Below are 25251 nucleotides of genomic sequence, written 5' to 3'. Positions count from 1 at the left end.
GAAGAGAGTCCCTGTCATGGTTTCCATTCTGCATACAGGCAAGTGGAAGTAAACTGAGCCATCTTCATTGTGTTCTCTATGCTGAAGTAGTAAGTGACGATTATGATATGAACTTAGCTGATATGATATGACTTGCTATGTGCATGTTATGGGTATATTAAAATTGGTAGCACGTCTCCCAATAAACATTCCGGCGGAGAAACTACACCTTAATATCTTATCGCAGAGCTGTATATTCCAACATGCTAGCGGCCGCTGATAGATACACCAGCTCCAATTCATAATTTTCAATGTATGGAGAGAAAACAGTTTCTCTCTTCCAAATAACATAAAAAATATCCAAGGACAAGGAAGCAGCTTTAAGTAGATTTGACATTCGTTCATTCTAATAATGCAAGGTCAAATTAAACAGGGCTCTATGTATCATAGATTTTTAGAGTCTGGAGGAACCTCAAATGTTATCTACTCCAATCCCCAGTGGCCTGTGCAGGGATTGGCATGGGATCAATCATTCTCACGTTTCCACTCATCACTTCCCAGCTAGAATATGTTAACTGCAGAATTAAGTTTTTGATACAATTTGGAATTTTGTTGGGGAGAAACCACGTGCTTTTAACCTACTCCCTTTCTCCTCATGTCCTGGCACCAGTTGTTGTGCATTTCTTTCCCCAGCCAAGTCAGAGATTTCAGGTGTCTTGTTGACTGTATCTTTAAACTGAGCTAGTGTGCCATGAATTTCTAGCAATCTCTATTCTGGGCCAAAGAGACCGGTTCTTCACCAAATTATTTACCAAATTGGGAATATTTTTTAAAGTGTTATCTGCATTATGATTCATTTTCTGGTTTAACCATTTGTTTCTTGTTGTAATCAGCCTTTTTGTTGTTGTTGTTGTTGTTGTTGTTGTTGAATTGTTTGTTCAGATTTTACTATTTTGGGTATTTGTTGCCAGCGCTTTAAAGAAAGAACATGGCACCTAACAACGGGAGTACGGTATGTAACGTACTCATTATGTATTATGTTCGCAGTGTACCATTCTTTTGCAGAAATCAAGGCATGCTGCAGATTGTTCTGAACAGCCTCCTACCTAGGCACAGAGTGGAACTGGACTTAGACCTCACGCACAGTTCCAACAATAGGGGCCTACACATTATCCCCTGATGCCACTGGAACAAGAAATATTTGTACACAGAGAGTGTGCCCTGTGTTCTAGTACAGAGAGTAGCATTCCTAACGGGCTCTGTGTAATTCATTTACCATATCTTTTGAACACACAGATTTCAGGGTAACTCCACGGGTCTGTCTGCCCGTGATGGATCTAGTCAAATTCTCCCAGAGGCAGCTGCCCACCACCAAGCAGTGCAAAGGCACACAGAGGACATGGCACCACAGCCCAAAGCAGCTGTCCTGGGCACCCCCACAGACATGGACTAACACACAAAGGCAAAAGCAAAATTGTTTTGGAACTATGGGGAGGTGGCCGGACAGCCCAGGCTCATTGCGAATTGGCTGGTGGGCTGAGACCATCCATGGTGCCCTCTGCAGGCTTCGCCCCGGGCAAAATTCATCGCTAAACGTCTTTAGTTTTGGCACTGTCCCCCGGCAACTGACCTAACCAAGTGAGCAAGTGGAGCAAGAGCTCCACCAACATTTTTGTTCCTTCTATGGTAGCCCAAATCATCTATCTTCATTTTGGACAGTGATGGAGAACTGCACTAAAAAATGTGACATGAACAAATTGTTGATGTGAAGACATACAAACATTTTGCAATGAATACTCGTGGCCATGTGACCACCCCGCGAACAATCAGAGCAAACACTCAGCAAATGCGAGATATGGGTGTTGCCATTTTGAGGTGGGATTCAACTTCAGCCATGCAACAGCAACTCTGGTGTTGTACCGTAATTGTGGTTAACTTAGAGGTCCTGTGCAACAAACCTGCTTTCCTAAAAGACTGGGCTTTTCGCGATATGAAAAGTGATGAGAAAATGCACTGGAATGTGTGGGATAACATTTCTTTGCGCAATGTCATACAAACTTCCCACAAACAGATTGGCACAGATGCTCGTTAAATACTCCACATTACCTAATCTCCCTGCAAACAAATCGGGATGAATGCTCAATAAACAGGATGTCTGAAATTGCCCACAATTTAACATCTGAGAAGGCTTTGTGTGAAAAATAAGAACATCATCAGTTTAACAAGCAACACTTTTGCTGCTGCTGCTGCTGCTGCTGCTGCCGCTTCAGCTAAGTGACTCCTTCCTCGGCCCAGCAAGCAGAGACTACTGAACCCCACTTCCCTGCCACAGTGATTGCTCTTGGTTGTTTTTTGCTATCTCATTGGCCAGGTAGGAAACGTCTGCCTACCATTTGAGTCTTGACTTGTCAATCTTCCTTCCTCTTAATCTCTGCCTTCTGGTGCTAGTTTCATGATTTTTCATGGCAGACAGATTCCAAATAATATATCCTGTACATTTAAGAAGTAATTTCTGTAATAAATTTAAGCACTGGTTGGGGAAGGGGCAAGCAGGAAGATTTAGCGGGGCAGGTCTCCCAGCTCCTCTCTGCCCAACCTGTCTCTCATGTCCAAACTTGTTGAGTAGACATTGCTCTTGAATTCATCCAAAAAGTGAAATTCTGAGGAGGCCTCTTCCTTCTGCTCTGAAGAATAGATTGTGTTTGTACCTGCAGCTAGGCAACAGCTCGCAGATCCCTTTTTCATTCCATGCAATCAACGTGTATCCGTGAGCAACTCTGTAAGAGCGGTGTTAGTTTTTGGACTCTGCACCAAACTCACAGCGGGAATAATATAAGTCCATGCAAAATTCTGCGTTGTCTAGTAGTCTAATTCCATTGATCTTCCAAAGATCAACACATATAAACCAGATCTCAATGTGCCAAGAGACTAGATGTACCACTAAAAGGTAAATGAGTAGTTCCAGAAATTCATCTAAGGCAGGCATGGCCAAACTTGGCCCTCTAGCTGTTTTGGGACTACAATTCCCATCATACCTGACCACTGGTCCTGTTAGCTAGGATGATGGGAGTTGTAGTCCCAAAACAGCTGGGGGGGCAAGTTTGGCCATGCCTGATCTCAGGGGTGCAGGGCTTGCTTCCTCTGCAACCTAGAAAGGAAGCAAGGCTCCTTTCCCACTACTAGCCTGGGGTAATCCATCCATCCCTTACCTAAAGGTAAAGGTAAAGGGACCCCTGACCATTAGGTCCAGTCGTGACTGACTCTGGGGTTGTGGCGCTCATCTCGCTTTACTGGCCGAGGGAGCCGGTGTACAGCTTCCGGGTCATGTGGCCAGCATGACTAAGCTGCTTCTGGCGAACCAGAGCAGTGCACGGAAATGCCATTTACCTTCCTGCCGGAGCGGTACCTATTTATCTATTTGCACTTTGACATGCTTTCGAATTTCTAGGTTGGCAGGAGCAGGGACTGAGCAACAGGAGCTCACCATGTCACGGGGATTCAAACTGCCGACCTTCTGATCGGCAAGTCCTAGGCTCTGTGGTTTAACCCGCAGCGCCACCCACGTCCCATCCCTTACCTAGGGATGGGCAAATATGCTAATTTTGCTTTCAGGTTTTCTCTCTCTTTTTTATAATCTGAGTTATCTTCTCCAGAGAGCCAGTGTGGTGTAGTGGTTAGGAGCAGTAGTCTCATAATCTGGGGAACCGGGTTCGATTCCCTGCTCCTCCACATGCAGCTGTTGGGTGACCTTGGGCCAGTCACACTTCTTTGAAGTCTCTCAGCCCCACTCACCTCACAGAGTGTTTGTTGTGGGGGAGGAAGGGAAAGGAGAATGTTAGCCGCTTTGAGACTCCTGAAGGGGAGTGGAAGGCGGGATATCAAATCCAAACTCTTCTTCTTCTTCTCCACATTTTCACTTCAGTTTGCAATTTTTAGAAAAGCTGTGCAACTTCATCAGTATTTTTGGGAGAATTTCTCCTCCTGTACACATTTTGTATGCTATTTTTGTAATTGCAACACAATTCCCTGAAACCTGGCAGGTTCTTTGTATGTTCTTTTCATTAATATATGCACTCATTTGAACCTTTTAGAATATGCATTTTTGTACTACGTTACTTCGTTAGGGAACTGCATTGCTGGATTCCAGGCCTTCCAAGTGTTCCTATTTTCCAGGGACAGTTCCAGATTTACAGAAGCCATCCTGGTTTTCTGATCCGATCCCAGAACGTCCCACCTTTTCTTAGGACGTCCCTATTTTCATCAGAGAAGTGTTGGAGGGTATGGAGTTATGTGACCGCTGAGCCAAAGAGATGAGTAACTAAACAACCTTTAGATGATTTCTGAAGGCAGCCCTTTATAGGGAAGCTTTTTAATTTTTAATGCTTTTATATATGTTGGAAGCCACCCAGAGTGACTCGGGCAACCCAGTCAGATGGATTGGGTATTACTATCATTATGTAATTCTTATTAAGATGTCCCTATTTTCCATTGGAGAAATGTTGGAGGATATGAAATTCTGGTAAGTGCAAATTCTGAAGAATGGCTGTGTTTGCTCTGCATGTTGTTTGGGAAAGTACAAATTAAGTTTGTTTTTAAATGCAAATAGAAGGAGCGTCTCCACCCCCATCGTTCTACCTGGACACAGGTCCAGTGCCGAGGGCCTTCTGGCAGTTCCCTCACTGCGAGAAGCCAAGTTACAGGGCAGAGGGCCTTCTCGGTAGTGGCACCCGCCCTGTGGAATGCCCTCCCACCAGATGTCAAAGAAATAAACAACTACCAGACTTTTAGAAGACATCTGAAGGCAGCCCTGTTTAGGGAAGCTTTTAATGTTTGATGCATTACTGTATTTTAATATTTTGTTGGAAGCCTCCCAGAGTGGCTGGGGGAACCCAGCCAGATGGGCGGGGTATAAATAAATTATTATTATTATTATTATTATTATTATTATTATTATTATTATTCTCACTCATTCACACCTGGATCTAATCAAGGGAGTCACTCAAGCTACAGTGAACCCCACCCACCAAGCCTACCTAGGGAAAGCACTGGATACAATGCCGTATTTTCCTCCGAGAGCATCTAAACCTAAACAATATGCTTCATTTAATTTCATTGCTGCCTATAAAAACATTTGCTTTCTGTGAAACGTATTTTTCCAGAGGTGATGAAAGAGAGGGCCCAGCAGAGATGCTCTAGGGATTTAGCTCAGAATTTTGGCAAACCTCACGTCGTCAAGCTATTTGTGCATGATGGGAGTAACACAGCATGAGGATAATATGCTAGGAATGAAACGGGCAACAGTTACATGTTCTGGAAAACACGAGTAATCTTTATGGAGATTGAGGCTGCAACCCAATACTCACCTGGGAACTCGGTGGGACTTAGGAATATAAGGAGAGGCAGCGGGGGGGGGTGACGTTCCTAATATTAAATTGATGCTTTTGAATTATGGTGCTGGAGGAGACTCTTGAGAGTCCCATGGACTGCAAGAAGATCAAACCTCTCCATTCTGAAGGAAATCAGCCCTGAGTGCTCACTGGAAGGACAGATCCTGAAGCTGAGGCTCCAATACCTCATGAGAAGAGAAGACTCCCTGGAAAAGACACTGATGCTGGGAAAGACTGAGGGCACAAGGAGGAGGGGACGACAAAGGACGAGATGGTTGGACAGTGTTCTCGAAGATGCCAGCATGAGTTTGACCAAACTGAGGGAGGCAGTGGAAGACAGGAGTGCCTGGCATGCTCTGGTCCATGGGGTCACAAAGAGTCGGACACGGCTAAACGACAACAACAACAATATTAAAGAAGAATGCTAGATATGATTTCATTGTTGGTTATTCTGAAGGTGGCCACTTTAACTGTAATGTTGCATGATCTCTGGAAAGTGAGAAAATTTGGGTACCAAAGATGACTCTTCCTCCCAGCTGAGGGCAGGGGGTTGACGAAGCTGGGTGTGCATGTTAAGGAATCACAGAAAGGGACCAGGAAAGAGCTGGGACTTAATTCTGGAAGCCCCCAGTTAGATCTGCTTCTCTGAATTTGTGTGAATTACAAATATCCCTGGTGAAAGGGTTCCTTTAAATCACTACCTTCATCAGTTCTTAATCGCTAAGCTGTTTGGCATCTACTCTTAAGGGTGCCGATTTCTACAAGGCCAGACTCTCATTAAAGCAGCGAAACAATAAAATGAATGAATAGCACTTCCGTTAGCTGATCTAATACAACATCTACTGGAAAAGTGGTTTGCAAGCTTGGTTGGGAGAAGCCCTTTCCCTGGGGTTCCCAAGAAGCTGGTTAGGGATTTCTCAGCGAGGTTAGTCACTGGAGACAAGCTTCCCTGAAAGGCAGCTTCCCTGCCACTGCTGATAATTGCCTTGCAAGGCCAGCCCTATCAGTAAGCAAACTGAGGAAACCGTATCAGCCATAGATGATGGGAGGTGTTGAAAGAGCAGCAAGATCAACCCTCTGGTGTATCCTGCACCTCTTAAACAAATCTGCTGGTTGCAGGGGTGGTAGAGGACACTATCCCATTGTCGCTGGAAGTAAGAGTCAACTTCAAAATATATTGGGCGGGCTCTACAATAGGAAGCCACAGGAGAATCACAGAATCATGGAATGCAAGAAGAAGAAGAGTTTGGATTTGATATCCCGCTTTATCACTACCCGAAGGAGTCTCAAAGCGGCTAACATTCTCCTTTCCCTTCCTCCCCCACAACAAACACTCTGTAAGGTGAGTGGGGCTGAGAGACTTCAGAGAAGTGTGACTGGCCCAAGGTCACCCAGCAGCTGCATGTGGAGGAGCAGGGAATCGAACCTGTTTCACCAGATTACGAGTCTACCGCTCTTAACCACTACACCACACTGGCGCTCAGGATCCTCTAGTCCACCCCTACCCCCCAGCAATGCAGGAATATGCAGCTCTCCCACACAGGGATCAAACCTGCAACCTTGTTGTTACTGGCACTGCACTCTAACCAACTGAGCCATCCACTTGGAATGTTTAGTATGTTCAAGAGAATATTGTCAATTCCCATAGGATGGCAATGAAGCATGAGACTCTCAATTCACTGTGTGCCACGGAAGAGAAGCCCAGATTTCTCTGCTGCACGCAAGGGTTTGATAACAGACCATCTAACATGGAGAAGAGTTCCCCAAATGTGGAAAGTTTGAGAAGTACCGTAAAATAAAATGAGAAAGTACTGCAGCATGAAATCATAGTGGATGGAGAACGGGTTAAATGTTACATTCCCTAAATTATAATGTTGTGGGTTGATGAGATCCTGACCTATCGGTTGTGCTAAGAAGCTTGCATCTGAATGGGCATTGTGAGAAAATGTGGCTAATTTGTAGGAATGGCATTTAAAACCGCGGGTGGGGTTACTTACGAATATGTTTCAGCGGGAGGCCATTTCTGTAGATGGAAATTGCACTGCATATATTTATCCAACTCCTATAACATTACACACAGTAGTTTTTAGATCTTTAGTCACCCGGATACCACAATGTCAAATTTATGCTGGGGATAAATCAATAAACAAGTCACACTACCAGAGCATTGCTCAAACTCCTATGACCAAAGCCTACATTTTTCCTGAACCAATGCCAGGGTTATGAACTGAGAGATGTGAATAGCCATCTCTTGCCCCTCAAGTGCAATTCCTTATTTAGGCATGTGGCTAGGAATCCAAGTGGATGGCCGAATCCCACATAATTGGCTGTTTGCAGACATCTCTCTCCGACAGGAAAATATAAAGCCAGTGCAGACTTTGGGTTAATGGCGCTGATACCCCTTTGGGAAACGTGCTCTCCAAAACTCAGGTCCTTGTATGCCAAATAAGCTGTACGAGTCTAACTGTAATGCAAGGATTTATGCGAGTTCAGCTGCTGAACAGACAGCAGGTGATATGTGTCGGTGTGTTTAGAAAGGTGCGCCATCTTAGGAGTTCCTATTGAGACAGTGCTAATTGAAAGCATGGAGATCACCGTTGGACAGCTCTTTAACTCTGTGATATATTGGGTGCTTTGACTCACTCTTGTCTTCACTGGTTCACAGAGATGGATGAGGGCTTTTCAGAAAACGTCCTGTGCATCTTGTTACATGCTATGATGCTAAATTAGGTTCTTACCAGAAGCCAACATCTGGGGGGAAATGCAAATTAAACTTTGCAGAGCTGCCTTGGGAAGAGGAGGATTCATGTTTTCCGACTAGCACTTCCCAATCCTCTGTCTTTGTTTCTTTCAAGATAACTATGCATTAGCAAATAAATGGGTTGGATTCTAAAATAGACCCTTCCTATTTTTGACTTTTGGAAACATTTACATGTCACAGCAACTTTATTCCGAACAAAAAAATTCCTTCCTGTAGCACCTTAAAGACCAACTTTGTTAGTTCTTGGTATAAGCTTTCGTGTGCATGCACACTTCTTCAGATACACACACGTTTCCCACACGTTTTTATTCCGAACGTGTGGGGACATGTGGGAAATTGGGATGGCCAATTTCTGGATTAAAATGGTTCTGAAAAATGTTCGGGGTTGCCAACTTTTGTTCTGGAAGAGCTCCAACGCCTTTAATGGATGTATGACATACCATAATTCACTAGCTTTCACTTTTCCTGGCACATGGAGGGAGGGGGAAGAGCCCTGTGATGCCTGCAGCATGCTTTGGGGACATGGAGGGGGAGGAGGGTTCCCCACATCGAGAAAAGCAGTGCCTGCTGAATTGTTCCTTGTTTTACAAGTATGCAAGGCTTGGGAGCCCCAAAAGGAAAAAAAGTTGGCAGTCTTACTCTTGATTTGGATGCCGAGTAAAAACGTATTCTACAAAGTCACCCGTTTTGTTGAAAATGCACAGAAAAAGCATCTGAAATGTTTATATCTGGCAGACCTTGAGAGCTGTTGTTTAAATTGTCTATTAATAGCACTGAAGCGGCAGGTAGAAAGAATGGCTGGCTTTAGCAGAGAACTCTCCCCCTCTCCGATTCTCATGCGATGTCACTGGCCCCACGGGTGAAATATTACCAGCAGAGCTAACAATGAAAACCAACATGCATTTCAGATATGTTGTTCCTTTGATCTCATTATTTCCAATCTGGCAAAGAAGGGTAATATGGTATTTAAGGCTTATGGAAAGTGAGCCGGTTATCCTAACAGCTGTTTAGGCAGATAAAGTGGGGGAAAGCAGAAGTAATTTCATTACAGCATTAGCAGAGAAATCCATAAAGAGAAAGTGAAGAGCCCACCAAGTAACTTTCAAGGTGAAAGCTTTCTGAAGCAGGATGCCAAATATTTTCAGTATTTTTTGTAATTCATGCAGTGCAGATGCAAATTTAGCTGTTTGTGCACTGTGAACAACTGGAGGGATGCTCCTAGGCAGGGTTTTGGTTTTTTAAGTTTCATGTGTGCATGTTTAACCTACCTGAACTGTATGGCAGGTCTCTCTCCAAGCCTCTACTTATCTGCCAAAAGATTGGTGGGCAAACCAGCAATATAAATCATTACTTCTCCAGTTAAATGAAAGGTCTGGTATAATAAAAATACAGGAGTCTACAAAAACAACAGAAAGGCTTAATGTGGTATGCAAGGAGGATTCAAATGCATTGCTTTCAGTGGTCCAAGACATATTAATAGAGATCTCATAGGGCAGTTTTGGCAAAAACATGACAGAATTATTTCAGAAATGCATTTGTTTATTCTATGTAAAGTAAGTTAAGTCCAGGCATAGGCCCTCCAGATGTTTTGGGACTACAGTTCCCATCATCCCTGACCACTGGTCCTGTTAGCTAGGGATGATGGGAGTTGTAGCCCCAAAACATCTGGAGGGCCGAGTTTGTCTATGCCTGGTTAAGTCTATCAAACAGTAAGTTTGCTGGGGTGTGTATGGAGGGAATGAAACACATTTCCACATGGAGTGGGATTGCAGGGTAGCAAGTACATATTGTGATGACGTAATGGAAGAAGGTAAAAAGAAAAGAATCAAAACTATTATCAATATTGGGTGGAGAAAATAAAGATTGTAGGGCAAAGATAATGCCTTTTTTATTGGCAGCTGCTCATCTGGTGGTGGCAGAGACAGAGGAGCAGGTACCAATAGCACTGTGGAAAGAGCAGATCTGAGACACTGCTTAACTAGAAATAATAACCATGCAGATACAGAAGGCTAAAGGAGATACAGACCTTGAGAATACTTGGCATGATCTTACAGTCTTTGTGAACAGGGGAAACATCAGCTGAAGACCAGCAATGAATGACTTCCAGACATCCTCTTTACTGAGTATTCATCTTGATTTCTTGGGGGGGGGGGAGAATTAGATGGTGCTGAGGAATTATGGAGCACTCGTTCCGATTTGCTGGACAGGAAGTTCACGCCAATAAATTCTATCCCACTCTTTCCAGTTCATTTAGCTAACACGTTCAAAACAAACTCAAAGAATCCTGAGAACTGTAGTTTAGCCCAGACAGACGTATAATCCCCAGTGCCCACAACAAATTACAGTTCCCAGGATTCCTTGGGGGAAGTCATGTGCTTCAGATGTATGGCATATATGCAGCCTGCCACTCTTCTTACCGCAATATGGGAGGGAAGTAGGTTTGTTAAAATAGTGACACTCTGGAAGTGCTGTGGGTAACTATGGAACAACCTTAGAGGATGAGATTTTACTAGTTCTATTTATTTCACGTGGCAAAAAGACAAATGGATACTGAACTTTGGGGAATGCTCTAATGCCATTAAAATCCCTTCTGTAAATCAATCAATTGAAGTAGCAGAAAAGAAAAAGAACTGGTCTGCCTAGTTCAGTATTGTGTAAACCGGAAAGCAATGGTTTTCCAAGGTTTCCAGTATTTCCCTGCCCTACCTGAAGATGCTTCAGACTAAAACTGGGACCTTTTGCATACAATGACCACTCCCCACATAAAACGGGGGGCGACCTTTGTGTGATGCACGCAGCCCCTGGATCTCGAGCGGCTCCATCAGCATAGGCTTGGCTTCGCCTTCTCCCAGGTGGGATACCTGGAGGTCTCCGACTACCTCAGTCAGTTGTCCAATCCCACCTGGGGGAAGCGTTGCCAAGGAGGCCAGGCCAGGTAGGGGAGGGATTACCTGCCCACACAATAGAGGGAGGGTCTTACCTAGGAATCCTCACTTGGCTCCAGAGCTTCTCCCACCCTATCCACCCTCAGTTAAGTCTTATTTTGCATGATAACTTTTCTTCACAGGTATGCAGGCGCTGCTACGTCAAGGTCGCTGTTAAAGGGCCGGAAAGGAATTCCCCTGCATTGGCAGGTTTTGCCTTTCCTGTAGCAAAACGTCACAACTTTGGCGGTATCAGGCCTTGGGCGGAATCCTTGGGCACCTCTTTGCAGCGGCAATACCAGGGTTCCCAGTTAAAGGGGTTTCTGAGGGGAGGCTTTGACCGTACGCTGAGAGGTCATCATTGCTCTCCCAGATATCTCTGCTTGAACATATGTTCTCCAGAGCCGGCCCATCCCCTCCGCACTTGGATAACCCTGATGTTCCCTAGGTCCCTGGCTGGGGACTGGGGAGGGATAACGTCCAGTGCCTGAGCCAAGGTCTACCCACATCTGAAATATAATAAAGTTGTGGCCAATTTAATCCCATAGCACGTTGTCTTGAGTCGTTATTCCACATGACGGGGGGGGGCACCCGGGATCTGGGAGACTTTGCCTGTCCACGCAATGCATGTTCTCTGCCACTGAGCTACAGCCTGCAAGTACCTCCCACATCACACTGCAGAAAGCTTAATTTAAACCGTATGGTAAACATATGTGAACAGGTGCAGCATTTCTTCCTGTTTCTTTTCTGCCCAACTTGCATTCCAGCAGGTTTCTAAACCTATTTCTAAACCAGAAATAGGGTATGTATGTATCATATCATCGTATTATATCCACTGTAATAAAAATCTGACCTTCGAGTAGGCTGCATATTCTAGGCCAAAACCTCTCCAGTCACTTACCGGCAACTTGTTGGCTCAACGGCAACAAATTTAAAGACCAGTCCCAAATTGCATTCCCCCCCCCCCTTGCACTTGGAACTTTACATGAATAATATCGAGCCACAAGTTTCCCAGGGCTGCGATCGTTTCCAGAGTATGAACCAGAAACACGAGACGGGTCGTTCTTGGAATGCAGCGTAAAATTTATGATGCTAATAAGGTGTTAGGTTGCCTCACCCTCGTGTTTGTCAGCTCCCTAGCTCCGGTGGAACAGTACTCCATCGTTTCGGCACATCGGCGCGTAGCACCCCTGAGCTGCGTTTTGCCAGGGAACCGCTTTTAAAAAATAAGATACTGCTTTGTGGCACGTTGCATATGCAGCAAAATTCTGCAAGGCCCATCCCCTCCGCACTTGGATAACCCTGATGTTCCCTAGGTCCCTGGCTGGGGACTGGGGAGGGATAAGAGTGCAAAGCCCTTCTCAAGGGAGCCGTAAAGATCTCTCAGGTTAGATCTGCTTCCTCACATTCCCATAAAGCAGGAGGGTTAGCGTATGAAAGTCCTGTGGATGCCACTGCAGCCACTATGGCAATGTATCAGGTTTGTCTCATAGTATATTACAAGGCTGCTGAAGTTTGCCTTCCTCCAGAGTTACAAATCCTAGAACGGAGCTAACAGTTAGGTTCTTGCACATATAAAGCTCTGACATTTTATAAACATAGTGGAGTGAACAAAAGCAATCAGTAGTTAATATGGTGGGAAATACTAACCTCCAACATTTCTCCGATAAAAATAGGGAGTTATTAGTTATAGTTATAGTTATATTATTTATATTTATATTTATATTTATATTTATATTTATATTTATATTTATATTTATATTTATATTTATATTTATATTTATATTTATATTTATATTTATATTTATATTTATATTTATATTTATATTTATATTTATATTTATATTGTTGTTGTTGTTTTACTACCCCACCCACCAGACTGGGTTGCCCTAAATAAAATAAAATCAAATAAATTTAGCCATAAATCCATTTTTAAACTGGACTTTGCAGTTGTTCATTTAAATGCTCACCAATTTGATTAGCCTGTACAGTTTAAGACTGACATATATAATAAACCCAAACTCAGGAATGCAAGCTCGTTCACAGCATCTCTCGCAATTCCATGGGGCTGCCATATTTCAAAAAGTAAAAAACCAGGACATCCTGAGCTTTTTTTTTTTTTAGAAAACCTCCAAAATGGTGCCTGAGGTGATGTTGGTACCATTCCTGCCCCCCGCAGTGCTTATACTGTATATGATAGCAACCTCCATTTCAAGTTGAATTGGCAGATTTCACAATCCTAACAGGATATGTTACTATTCTTATGAAAGCTACAAGAGTTAACCAGCAGATAAAAAATATTAAAATCACAGGCAGATGGTGGCTGTACATCTAAACAAGTATAAATATACTTTTCCTAGTCCACTTATAAGATGCATCGTTTTCTTAGAAAGAAGTTGGTTGCCAGAGTTTATCAACGATTCTTCCTATTTGTCCTAAATATCCTTGACCACATAACAGACTGTAAATTAATCTTCAGGTTCAGTGCAAGTGAATACCAGGAAAGAAGAACGGCTTAGACAGTTTATGATCAGCAACTCAAATTACAGTCTTGGGAGTCCTCTGCAGCACTGCACCATTTCAAATAAACAGTGTGATAGCATATTTACAAAGTGAGGATTGGTTTTTCATTTCACCGTAGAGGCCAACTCAGAAATTGCAAGGAAAACTTTGTGGCATCAAATGAGAGACAGCAGACTGAAGTCTGCCTTGCCCAGTAAGGTTTATAATTTCCCATTCTCTTCTACCTGACCAAAATGGAAAATAATTATGTACGGTATCTTCATGTGTTCCTACTTCTCATCTGGAGATTGCTTTGGAATACAAGTTCAACCAAATGTCACTTTTGTGCTGGTTGCCAAGTTTTGTTTTATGGGCACCCGTTCTTGTGCTCAAACCAGGAGCCTAATACAGTGGTACCTTGGGTTAAGTACTTAATTCGTTCCGGAGGTCCGTACTTAACCTGAAATTGTTCTTAACCTGAAGCACCACTTTAGCTAATGGGGCCTCCTGCTGCTGCCGTGCTGCCGGAGCACAATTTCTGTTCTCATCCAGGAGCAAAGTTCTTAACCTGAAGAACTATTTCTGGCTTAGCGGAGTCTGTAACCTGAAGCGTACGTAACCTGAGGTACCACTGTACATTCTACCAGTGTTGAGGTGACTCAAACTACAATTAATCCAGAACACAGCTGCCAGACTGATGACTGGGAGTGTCCACCAGCACCATATAACACCAATCCTAAAAGCTCTACATTGGCTCCCGATACATTTCCAAGGACAATTCAAAGTGTTGGTGCAGATCTTTATAAAGCCCTAAACGGCCTTGGCTCTGTATACCTGAAGGACTGTCTCCACTCCCGTTGTTTAGCTGGGACACTGAGATCTAGCTCCAAGGGCCTTCTGGTGGTTCCCTCACTGCCAGCAGTGAAGTCAGGTTACAGGGAACCAGACAGAGGGTCTTCTTCGTAGTGGGGCCCACACTTTAAAGGTCAGAACCAACACTTTGAATAATGCTCAGAAATTTACTGGGCGCCAATGCAGATCCAGGTGGAATCTACACACATATGGAAAAACATTCTGAAAATGGTTTTTTAAAAGCATTTTTTAAAAACACGTTGAATTTTCCATAAGGCTCATCATTGATATCTAGTGTCACATTGTAATGTTTCATTTGCAACTGTATAGCTGAGTCCCCAGTATTACATGGTCCCAGCAGCCACTCCCAGTCACCGCATTCTAGATTAGTTGTAGTTTCCAGGTCACCTTCAAACGTTGCCCCATGTAGAGCGCAGTGCAGTAGTCCAAACAGGAGATAACTAGAGCATGCACCACTCTTGCAAGACAGTCTGTGGGCTGGGTCTCAGCCTGCGTACCAGGTGGAGCTGGTAGACAGCCACCCTGGATACAGAATTGACCTGCGTCTCCAAGGACAGCTGTGAGTCCAAAATGACCCCCAGGCTGCATAGCTGGTCCTTCACAGTTCAGGAGCAAGGAGTCCCCCACACCTGCCTGCAAGCTGGTGTGGAGTTCAGCAACATCTGTGGCTTATTCCTGTTGAGCCAGTCTACAAAGCTGCAAAATGGAAAGTTTTAGTGAGCAAGTAAAAAGGTACGTCTGAAATGAATTCAGTGAGGATAGTTATCAATGGTGCTCTTCAGACCTGCTGATGCAGCAGTGGTTTTGGTAGAAAAGTTTAGTATAAACATTTTTTTTCTCTTGGAGCCATGCTTTCCCCATCTGTTGCAGTGATGGGAAGAGCAGTTTATTTATTTACCACATTTCTTTCTCACCCTTCCTGCAATGAGCTCATGATGGCAAACCCTGTGAGGCTGGTTAGTCTGAGAGAGAACAGTTTACCCAAGGCCACCCAGCAAAACTCAAGTCTGAAAGTTCAAGAAGCAAGAGTGAATTGCCCGAATTAGTTATAGAGATCTTCCCCTTCCACGCCTCAGTCCTGGCATGCCTAGAGGGTCCATCTGCTGGACACAACACTACAAGGAATTATGGGGCAGTGACTAGGAAAGACAGTAGGAGAAACTCCAAATGTTCTGTTCTGCAAGTGCACACAGGCAGGAACTATCTTGTGTAGAAGTCAATAAGACCATCAGTTCAGGGTCAACCATATGTCTGCTATTAGCAGCCTCTCTAGCTCAGTCAACTTCCCATGCTTATTAGCATTTCTCAAAAGCATGTGTTTGAGTAGCAACAGGTCTGACACACTGCAAATCTGTACTATACAAGCAAAATATCACTACCAGAGAAGAAGCCAGGCCTACTCGTGGATATCCTCTCCTTTTCCCTGGCAAGGCCTTCATGCACTTCTTGGGGTTAGCAGAGATGACTAGCAGCTGCCTGGAAAATGAAACATCCACCCCTGCTCCTTCTAGGACTAAACAGCTTCTGCAAAAGAACCTGGCTGATCTCTCTCCCCCACTCTATGGCACCAGGCAAAGAAATCTGGAGTGTTGTCTACCTGTTCTGCACCCCCAACATCATAAGGCTGACTACTCTTCCCCTCTCCCCAGTCCATTGACCATTGGGGGAGGATTAGCAAGGTGGAGCCCATTTACAGTACAATATGTAAACCTTGTACTGTAAATGGGCTCCACCTTGCTAATCCTCCCGGTGGCACTGTGGGTTAAACCACAGAGTCTAGGACTTGCCAATCAGAATGTCGGCAGTTCGAATCCCCGCGACGGCGTGAGCTCCCGTTGCTCGGTCCCTGCTCCTGCCAACCTAGCAGTTCGAAAGCACGTCAAAGTGCAAGTAGATAAATATGGACCGCTCCGGCGGGAAGATAAACAGCGTTTCTGAGTGCTGCTCTGGTTCGCCAGAAGCGGCTTAGTCATGCTGGCCCCATGACCCGGAATCTGTACGGCAGCTCCCTCAGCCAATAAAGCGAGATGAGCGCCGCAGCCCCAGAGTCGGTCACGACTGGACATAATGGTCAGGGGTCCCTTTACCTTTACCTTTATGTAAACCTTGCCCTGGTTCCAATGGAGTTATACTCTCAAGGATAGCAACCCAATGCAAGACGTTAAAGCAGTCAGCATCCAGAATGGCTCAAACAATCACTTTTGTTGGTCCAATCAATTGGCTGTTGAATTTGAAACCTGAAAATGCTCATATTTGCAGAAGGATAGCCATGTAACAGCAAAACCCACAAAGGATCTTGTGCAACCGTGTGTGTGTGTGTGTGTGAAAATCTACGAAAGCATATATATATATATATATATATATATATATATATATATATATCGGCATAAGCTTTAGTTGACCACATGAGTATATATGTGTGTTTGTCTTGGGATAACACTTCAAACATCTGATACAGCGAATGCTAGTTGATGAAAGCTTATAATAAATTTGTTAGTATTTAAGGTCCCCACAAGATTCTTTGTGGTTTTTGCATAAGAGGAAAAGTTTAACAAAATGCAGTACTTTCCATAACTGCAACACATTGTGATAGGATTCAATTAACAAAGACGTTTCAGCCTACAACTTATAGAAAATTGTTCAACGGATTGATTTGAAACTGGGCAGTGTAAAAGTTTGAGGATAGTCCCCGTCGAATTTGGGGTAGAAAGAAGAGACCCTCCAAATGTCCCTATTTTCCTGGGCCGTCCCTGATTTAGAGAAGCCGTCCCGGTTTCTGATTTGATTCCAGAATGCCCAGTTTTTCCTTAGGATGTCTCATTTTCATTGGATAAATGTTGGAAGGTAGGGAGTTATCAGACCCCTGAGCTGTCTGAAAGCAATCCTGTATAGGGAAGTTTTATTAATGTTTTATTGTGTTTTTATATATGTTGGAAGTTGCCCAGAGTGGCTGTGGCAACCCAGTCAGATGTGTGGGGTATAAATTATTGTTATGGAATGGGATGTCCCTTTTCTCATGGGAGAAACGTTGGAGGGTAGGAAAGAAATGATTTTGAACAAGTTACATTTGATGAGTAACACAATGAAGTTAGCAGGTAGTGTACATAGTCTTGCATAGACTTTGTTGGGGTGGGTTGTGTTTTTTTTAAAGAAATATTTTGCCATTTCTAATAAGGGTTTTGGGAAAGGTCTTGTTGAGCTGGGCCTGACAAGTCTTAGCTTTAGCAAGGATTTTGAGGTCAGCACCATTGGACCAGGGAACCAAGTCACAAAGGACTGATCAACGCACATGACTGATTCTCCACACTGTCAGAAACAGGAAAACTCTTTGGCTTGCTGCTTCTGATGGAAACTGAAACCAGGAGGAGAGGTCTGGTTGCGACGCTGCTATGATCCACAATAAGAAATCAGGAGTGACGGTGCCAAAACTTGCATGTATCATAGCATCTATCGCAGCCTCTCAGTAGTTGTTAAAATAAATACTGCAGTCTAAGGAGCAAGTGATCTGGTGGTTGAGTATAATATTTCCCTGTAGTATCTTCTGGTAGCCCTGAGTATTTCAGTAAGGAAGTGGCGAAGTGCAGTTCTTTTCAGTAGTAACATATTTACAACACAGGAAAGCATTTACCATTTGTCTGGGGTCTACGGCCGTCTTTTAAACAGTATATATGTTGGTCAATAGGTGGGTCATGGTGCTGGAGGAGACTCTTGAGAGTCCCACGGACTGCAAGAAGATCAAACCTATCCATTCTTAAGGAAACCAGCCCTGAGTGCTCACTGGAAGGACAGATCCTGAAGCTGAGGCTCCAATACTTCGGCCACCTCATGAGAAGAGAAGTCTCTCTGGAAAAGACCCTGGTGTTGGGAAAGATGGAGGGCACAAAGAAAAGGGGACGACAGAGGACGAGATGGTTGGACAGTGTTCTCGAAGCGACCAGCATGAGTTTGACCCAGTGGCGTAGCATGGGGGTGCAGGGGGGGCCGGCCGCACCGGGCGCAGCATCTGGGGGTTAGGGTTAGGAGGCGCAAATCCACGGGTTAGGGGGCACATATTACTGACAACCCACGCTACGCCACTGGTTTGACCAAACTGCAGGAGGCAGTGGAAGACAGGAGTGCCTGGCGTGCTCTGGTCCATGGGTTCACAAAGAGTCTGATATGGCTAAATGACTAAACAACAACAATGGCTGGTCAAAATACAGTGCATGTTACCTGGTGCAAGATTCATCACTGGATTTATTTATTTTTTACTTGAAAGCAGTTTTTGGAGGGCCTGGATTAGTTTGAATCAGCAGCACTGCAGGAAACACAGAAACTAACACAGGCCATTCTCCTGATCTTGATCCCAAAAGACTCCGCCCTTATGCTTGTTACACTGGGGGCTGGGAAACCTATAGTTTCCCTTAGTACGTTGAACAACAGTTGGGAAAATGGCACAGGCAAAAAAAACCCCAGCAACAACCCAAAAACCATCCTTCTCAACTTCTGATGTTCTAATCCAATTTGGAGCAGCTCTGCAATTGTTTTTTTTTTTATTGAACATAAATGCTCTGTGAGATCTTACCTTCCTGCTGGTGTGGTACCTATTTATCTACTTGCACTTTGACGTGCTTTCGAACTGGTAGGTTGGCAGGAGTAGGGACCAAGCAATGGGAGCTCACCCCGTCGTGGGGATTCAAACTGCCGACCTTCTGATCAGCAAGTCCGAGGCTCTGTGGTTTAACCCACAGCGCCACCCGCGTCCCTAAGCGTTGGTACGCTTAGGCAGTGCTATTTTTCTAGGGGGGAAAGGTGCCAGAACTTACCATGAACACCTCCCTTGTTCTCTTAGAATGGCGTTTAGAGTTCCTGTGAGTTCTCCCTGGAAAAAAAATCCCTATGCTTAGGGTTTCTAACTGTATTTTCTATTTCCCTCTTCTCCTCATGAGAGGAGTCACCTGTTTTGAATCTCTCTCCATCCGAGTTCTGCTTGCCTCACCTCAAAAAGCATATTGTAGAGTTGCAAAAGTTTTCAGAATAGGGCAACTTAAAAGACCACGGGGGATAAAGCGAATGCCCTACAAAGAAAGGTTGCAGTGTTTGGGACCGTGTAGTTTAGTTAAAAGGTAGGTAGGAGACAACATGACAGTCGTTTATAAAAGGAAAAGGCTTATCCGAGGGAGAGAAAGGACTGCTTAGCGGGGGGTGGGGGTCAGGGAGACAGGTAATGGCTCTTGCAATTTTAAAACCAGGTTAAGCCTGCCAAGCTTCTCAGCAGTAGCCTCAAGGAACGATAAACCGCTCTGTATCTTGGTGGCATTCTGTGCTTCTCCCCTGCTGTGCCAGTAAACTGATCTAGTCTTTGGAAACTTTGCTATGTCCTGCCAGAATTAAGGCAGACCCTCCAAATGTCCCTATTTTCCAGGGATGGTCCCAGATTTACAGAAGCCGTCCCGGTTTCTGATTTGCTCCTGGAATGTCCTACTTTTCTTCAGGATGTCCCTATTTTCATTGGGGAAATGTTGGAAGGTAGGGAATTATGCGACCCCCCTGAGCCGAAGAGATACAACCTCCAGAAGATATCTGAAGGCAGCCTTGTATTGGGAAGTTTTCAAGAAAAATGTTTAATGTTTTATTATGTTTTTACGTACGTTGGAAGCCACCCAGAGTGGCTGGGGAAACCCAGCCAAATGGGTGGGGTAATAATAATAATAATAATAATAATAATGGAATAAGACATTTCTCTTTTCATTTGTTGGAGGGTATGTTAAAGAGGTTTCCTCATTCCAGGATGTGTACAGCATAGGCATCAATCTCTTGGAAGGAAAGCAGACAATCAGCAACCATAGGTAACACTTGACATGTGGTAATACAAAGTTGCTTTCCATTTTAAACGGAGAGAGGTCAAAACATGACATCGGGGTAGGAAATCTGTTGCTCTCCAGATTCTGTACTACAGCTCCTATCATCCTTGAACTTTGGCCATGCTGCCCAAGGCTGATGGGAGTTGTAGTCCAAAAACACCTGAAGGGCCACTGGCTCAACAGTAAAGCATAGATGTAAAGCCCACGTGTCCCTGTGTCATTAAACTTCCTTGCACATGGGTCTGGGAAACCCAGCCCAATCGGAGTATTCCTGCGGCAATCATAATGTATGGAGCTGTTCCGGAAATTATCCATGCACCAGCACTAAGCCTATAAAAGCCAGTGCTGTGCAAGAGGATATGTTCACTGTTGAGAGCATTGCTGGAGGATAGAAATGTGCTAAGTGAATTTAAATCCAGTGTTAGGCTTGGATTAAAGAGATCCAGGTTCAAACTCTCCTACTCAACCAGGAATTTTAGTAGGTGAGCATAACCTCTAAGGCCAATCTACCTTTCACATCTTCTTGAGGATAGCACAGATTAATGCAAACATATCCAACTACACTGTCCTGAAGCGTCTGGAGGAAGAATAAGTTTAAAAGAAATAGAGAGAGATGCCTGTTCAACACAGTAATTTGCAAACAAATAAAAAGATGCAAAAAATATTGTGTGATATTTGAAAATATGGTACAGTGGTACCTGTATAGATTGTAACTTTGCTGTCTGAAACAGCATATACAGTGGTACCTTGGGTTAAGAACTTAATTCGTTCCGGAGGTCCATTCTTAACCTGAAACTGTTCTCAACTTGAAGCACCACTTTAGCTAATGGGGCCTCCTCCTGCTGGAGGAGGCCCCATTTCTGGGTTAGCAGAGTCTGTAACCTGAAGCGTATGTAACCTGAAGCGTATGTAACCTGAAGCGTATGTAACCCGAGGCACCACTGTACTAAGAGTTAATCAATGAAAATGCCAAATTTTTGGAAATATTATAGAGGTTCCCAAACTTGCACCATTTTGAGCCATCCACCAAGATAAAGATAAAAAAATCACTGTGAAAGATACTCCCTTTGAGCTTCATTAAAATAAAAAACCTTGTGCAGCAAACGAGAGAACACAGTAATGCTGAAATCATCCCTTTGCAAAGAACAGCTTTTCCAGAAGGCACCAGGGACCTCCCCAATACCGTTCCTGTTCATCATACATAAAGTACCAGCCAAAACCTTATTGCTTAAAGCCAAAGAAAGCCTGGGGGATGAGAAAGTTAGCCAAATATCTTTCTCGCTGACATTGAAACCAAGCTGAGGTCAGCTTTGCTGACACGTTTCTTGGTCAGAATTGCAGCTTTGAAGGTTGAGAGGGTGGACTTCCCCTGTTTTGTGGGTGAGAGTTAAGATGGAGATGGCTCAGCAAAGCAAAGTGTAGTTCTTGAGGCTTCGAGCCGAATTACTTCAGAGGTCAACGAAAGACATGTGAGCTCCTTTCCGAAATCCCAAGAATGCCCCAGTGCTTTGCGCATAAGATCAACCAGGTGATTTGGGAAAGACCACGGCTATTCAAGATAAGTCAGAGGTTAAAAATGGACATGTTTTATCCCCCATAAATAAAATGTGGTTTGATCGGGTGCCCTGTGGAGTTGTGCACCACTTTGGAGAAGGACCTGCTTCAACTTTCTTATGAACTTGTGCTTGTCATGAACTTCTGATTTATAATGACTAGAAATGGCGTGCCAAACACGTCGTGTGCTCCAGCGTGTCATGTGGATTCCAGAAATCTGCTGTGCACGCAGCATCTCGTAGCAAGCGGGTTGTCGACTTGGCACAAAACAAACCCTTGTAAATAGGGGAGAGATTTTGTGACACGCAGGCCCTAATTTAAGATGGAGGCCTTAGCCACCCGACACGGTTTGCCTCACATAGCAACCACGCTCGGTAACGAAACTTAACAGGCAGCGTTCAGAACGAGTCAGAGTTATAGGAACAAGGGAGGCACAGGCAAATGAGCTTAACCTGAAATGGTGTAAACCAAAGTTGGTGCTACTAAAGGAGAGCAATGAAATTGTAACCATACATTTAAAGCGCATAACTTGCCCCCAAAGAAGGGGGTTTGTTGAAGGTGCTTGGGATTATAGCTCTGTGAGGGGCAAATTACAGCTCCCAGGGTTGTATAAATGTGCTTTAAATGTATGGTTTGTTTTAAGAAAGAAGTTAAGACAAATTGGGGGAGGGGGACTTCCACTTATTCAGATATTGTGTAAGTTAAGTACCGTATTTTTTGCACCATAACACTCACTTTTTTCCTCCTAGAAAGTAAGGGGAAATGTCTGTGCATGTTATGGAGGAAATGCCTACGGGTGGCATGCCTACGGATTTTCCTCCTCTAAAAACTATGTGCGTGTTATGGTCGGGTGCGTGTTATAGAGCAAAAAATACGGTAGATATAAGGTCTGGGCTACCCCAAGACATTTTGCCCCCCAGGCATCTGATGCCTGAGGCAACTGCCTCATTCTGCCACAAAAAGCTACCAATATGGGCTGTTGCTGTTGGAAGTGTTGGGATGCAACACAGCTTGCACTGAAGGCTGATGTGTCTGCATTGAGTAGATCAAGAACCGCCTTGTTTCTTTGCCTGGCCTGCCTGGCTTAACCTTTGACCTTTCATCAGGTGCTAGACTGATACCTTTAGGGTTGCTGACCTAATTTCCCGCTTCCATCTTCTCCACACCTCCCTCGTGAGAGGAGACATCTATTTTGAACCTCATACCTTCCAACATTTCTCCAATTAAAATAGGGACATCCTATTCCATAACAACAACAACAACAACAACAACAACAACAACAACAATTTTATTATTCATACCCCGCCTTTCTGATTGGGTTGTCCAAGCCACTCTGGGCAGCTTCCAACATATATAAAAGCAAGGAAAATAGGGGGGAAACTTCCCTATACAGGGCTGCCTTCAGAGATGTCTTCTAAAGTTGTATAGTTACTTATCTCCTTGGCTTGGGAGTCACATACCCTCCAACATTTCTCTGATGAAAATAGGGGCGTCCTAAGGAAAAGCAGGATATTCTAGGATCAAATCTAAAACCGGGATGGCATCTGTAAATATGGGACTGTCCCTGGAAAATAGGAACACTTGGAGGGTCTGGAATCTCCCTCCATTCCAAACATAGCTTGTTACATGTCTTCTTTAATTAGTTAGAACTAGAATTTTCCCTAGCAGATTTGTATTTCCTGCAACAAAACGCAGTGATTACATTCAGGGTAATGTGCGCTCTTGCAGCAGGAATTTGGTGTTCAGCTGAGCTTTTGTCAGCCAAAGGCCAACAGTGGCTGGGAGAAATTTTCAATAAAAGAGAGGGGAAGAGACAGAGCTACCAGGAATCAGTTGTTAGGTTGCAGGTGTGAAGAAGACTTGTGCCAACAGGGAGTGTGCATTATACCTGTGTTGGGTGCAAATAATGTAAATGACAGTGTGAGACACAGACAAGATATTACACACATATATTCAACAATATGAAGAGTGAATAGAACAAAAACTAATGCCATAGAGGCTCATGTGCCTGCAATTTTATGCTCTATCTCTGGAAGGAAGATTCACTGACCTGAATGGGACTTACTTTTGGGTAGAGATGTGTAGAATCGCATTGCAAATATGTCTTTGTGTGTCTGTTTGTGTCCGAGGTGGGGTGTATCTTACTAAGTCCAAGGTGAAACTGACAGTGCTTTAAGTGAAGGATTTAGGCTTCCGAATTCATTACACAGAAAAGGCAAATCCATGGGAACTATGAGTAAAACTTCTCTGAGTAAAACTTAGTTGAATACCATCCCCTGCCTTCTGCTGCATTATAGCCTGAAGACACAGTTAATTTGAACAAAGGCTAACCAAGGAATCACTACCCCTACGCATAACACACTCTTGAATTCTTAGCCTGGAAACTCTCTATTTCCTATTATAAATAGCAATAATCTCTTGCACCTACTATGAGTAACTGCATAGCTATGGGGGACATCATGCTTCTAGGTCCAACAGTTAAATGTTAAAGGTTTTGTATTTTGGGATCATGAGGTATTGAATTCAAGTAAGAATAATAATGGTAGCATCTCTGCACCAGGCCAGCTTAGCATGCAGAGAGGAACAAATTTCCACAGTACATGGAGTGAGGCAACAAGGGGAAATGCTTATGGGATAGGCATTCTGTGTTGCAAGTGTGTGGAAGTGCCCAGGGCTTTGCTGCTTGCCTCGCAGAGGCAAAGACTCAGAGAGGTTTGTTTACTGGCATTCACTCTGATTAGCTCAATGAGAGGACAAGAGGGAACAGCCATAAAATGTCACACGCTGCCAACCACTCCTGCGTCTCCCCACTTCAAGGTATCAGCAAATTGTAGCAGCTGCTGCAGCATACACACCAGTGACTGCATCATGTCACCTAATACCGTTGCAGGAATGAAGTGCCCTTAAATAGGGGGCTGACAAATTTATAGCCAAAGAAGAATCTCTCTCGCAGCACACAGCATAAAGGTACATCTATCATCCGGCCTAATGAAACAAAAATGCAATTCTGGCTCCCTTCTGCAGTGTAAAGGCAGTGAATAAGATCAAGTTTGCACTGCTCATTTTCCTTGGCGTGCCTCCTTATAACATGCTCACTGAGAAATTGTATCCTGTCTTCTTCTCCTTCCCATGTTTGTGTTTCACAAGTACCTGCTCTTTTCCTCTTTTTTTAGCCAGAACCACCTCCACCTTTAGGCAGGTAATGCTTTATTTTATCCTTGCAAATATGTAGGTGAGGATCATGAATGCTGATCTGTTGAAAGAACATCTTGCTGAGAGTTACCAAATTCTGGAACGCAGAACAAAGATCTCCCTGGCCTAAATAAGAACAAAACAGCATGCATGTAAGTATGTATGTATGAAGCAGAGGAAATCATTTGGGACAATAGAATAAGGCATCCTAGCTACAGCTCTAGATGTAGATCTAG

The 25251-nt window shown here is 44.0% G+C and overlaps 1 protein-coding gene and 1 long non-coding RNA gene across 6 annotated transcripts in view; one reads left to right on the top strand and one right to left on the bottom strand.

The window, feature by feature from the left end:
• Positions 1-28: 28 nt before the first annotated feature.
• Positions 29-25251, top strand: part of TEX30 (testis expressed 30) — a 40383-nt gene continuing 15160 nt past the window's right edge. Inside the window, exons 1-2 of one of the 4 annotated variants that reach the window (XM_082218882.1) lie at positions 24674-24790; positions 25056-25167. The gene's annotated coding sequence lies outside the window, so the exon portion shown is untranslated. Of the gene's footprint in view, positions 94-24673; positions 24791-25055; positions 25172-25251 lie in introns of those variants that run through there. The other 3 variants (XM_082218884.1, XM_082218887.1, XM_082218888.1) reach the window with 3 other exon arrangements.
• On the bottom strand, positions 8772-11416 carry LOC309531135. 2 transcript variants are annotated; one of them, XR_014219099.1, is made up of 3 exons: positions 11108-11416; positions 9396-9523; positions 8772-9068 (listed from the first exon to the last, which is right to left on the bottom strand). It is a non-coding gene; the product is annotated as an uncharacterized lncRNA (long non-coding RNA). The 2 variants fall into 2 exon arrangements; XR_014219100.1 differs by having other exon boundaries at positions 8772-9006.

Source organism: Podarcis vaucheri, assembly GCF_965113315.1.
Source record: "Podarcis vaucheri genome assembly, chromosome: 4".
NCBI classification, from domain to species: Eukaryota; Metazoa; Chordata; class Lepidosauria; order Squamata; family Lacertidae; genus Podarcis; species Podarcis vaucheri.
Note: the sequence above shows the minus strand (reverse complement) of the source record. Positions and strands in the feature narration are given on the sequence as shown.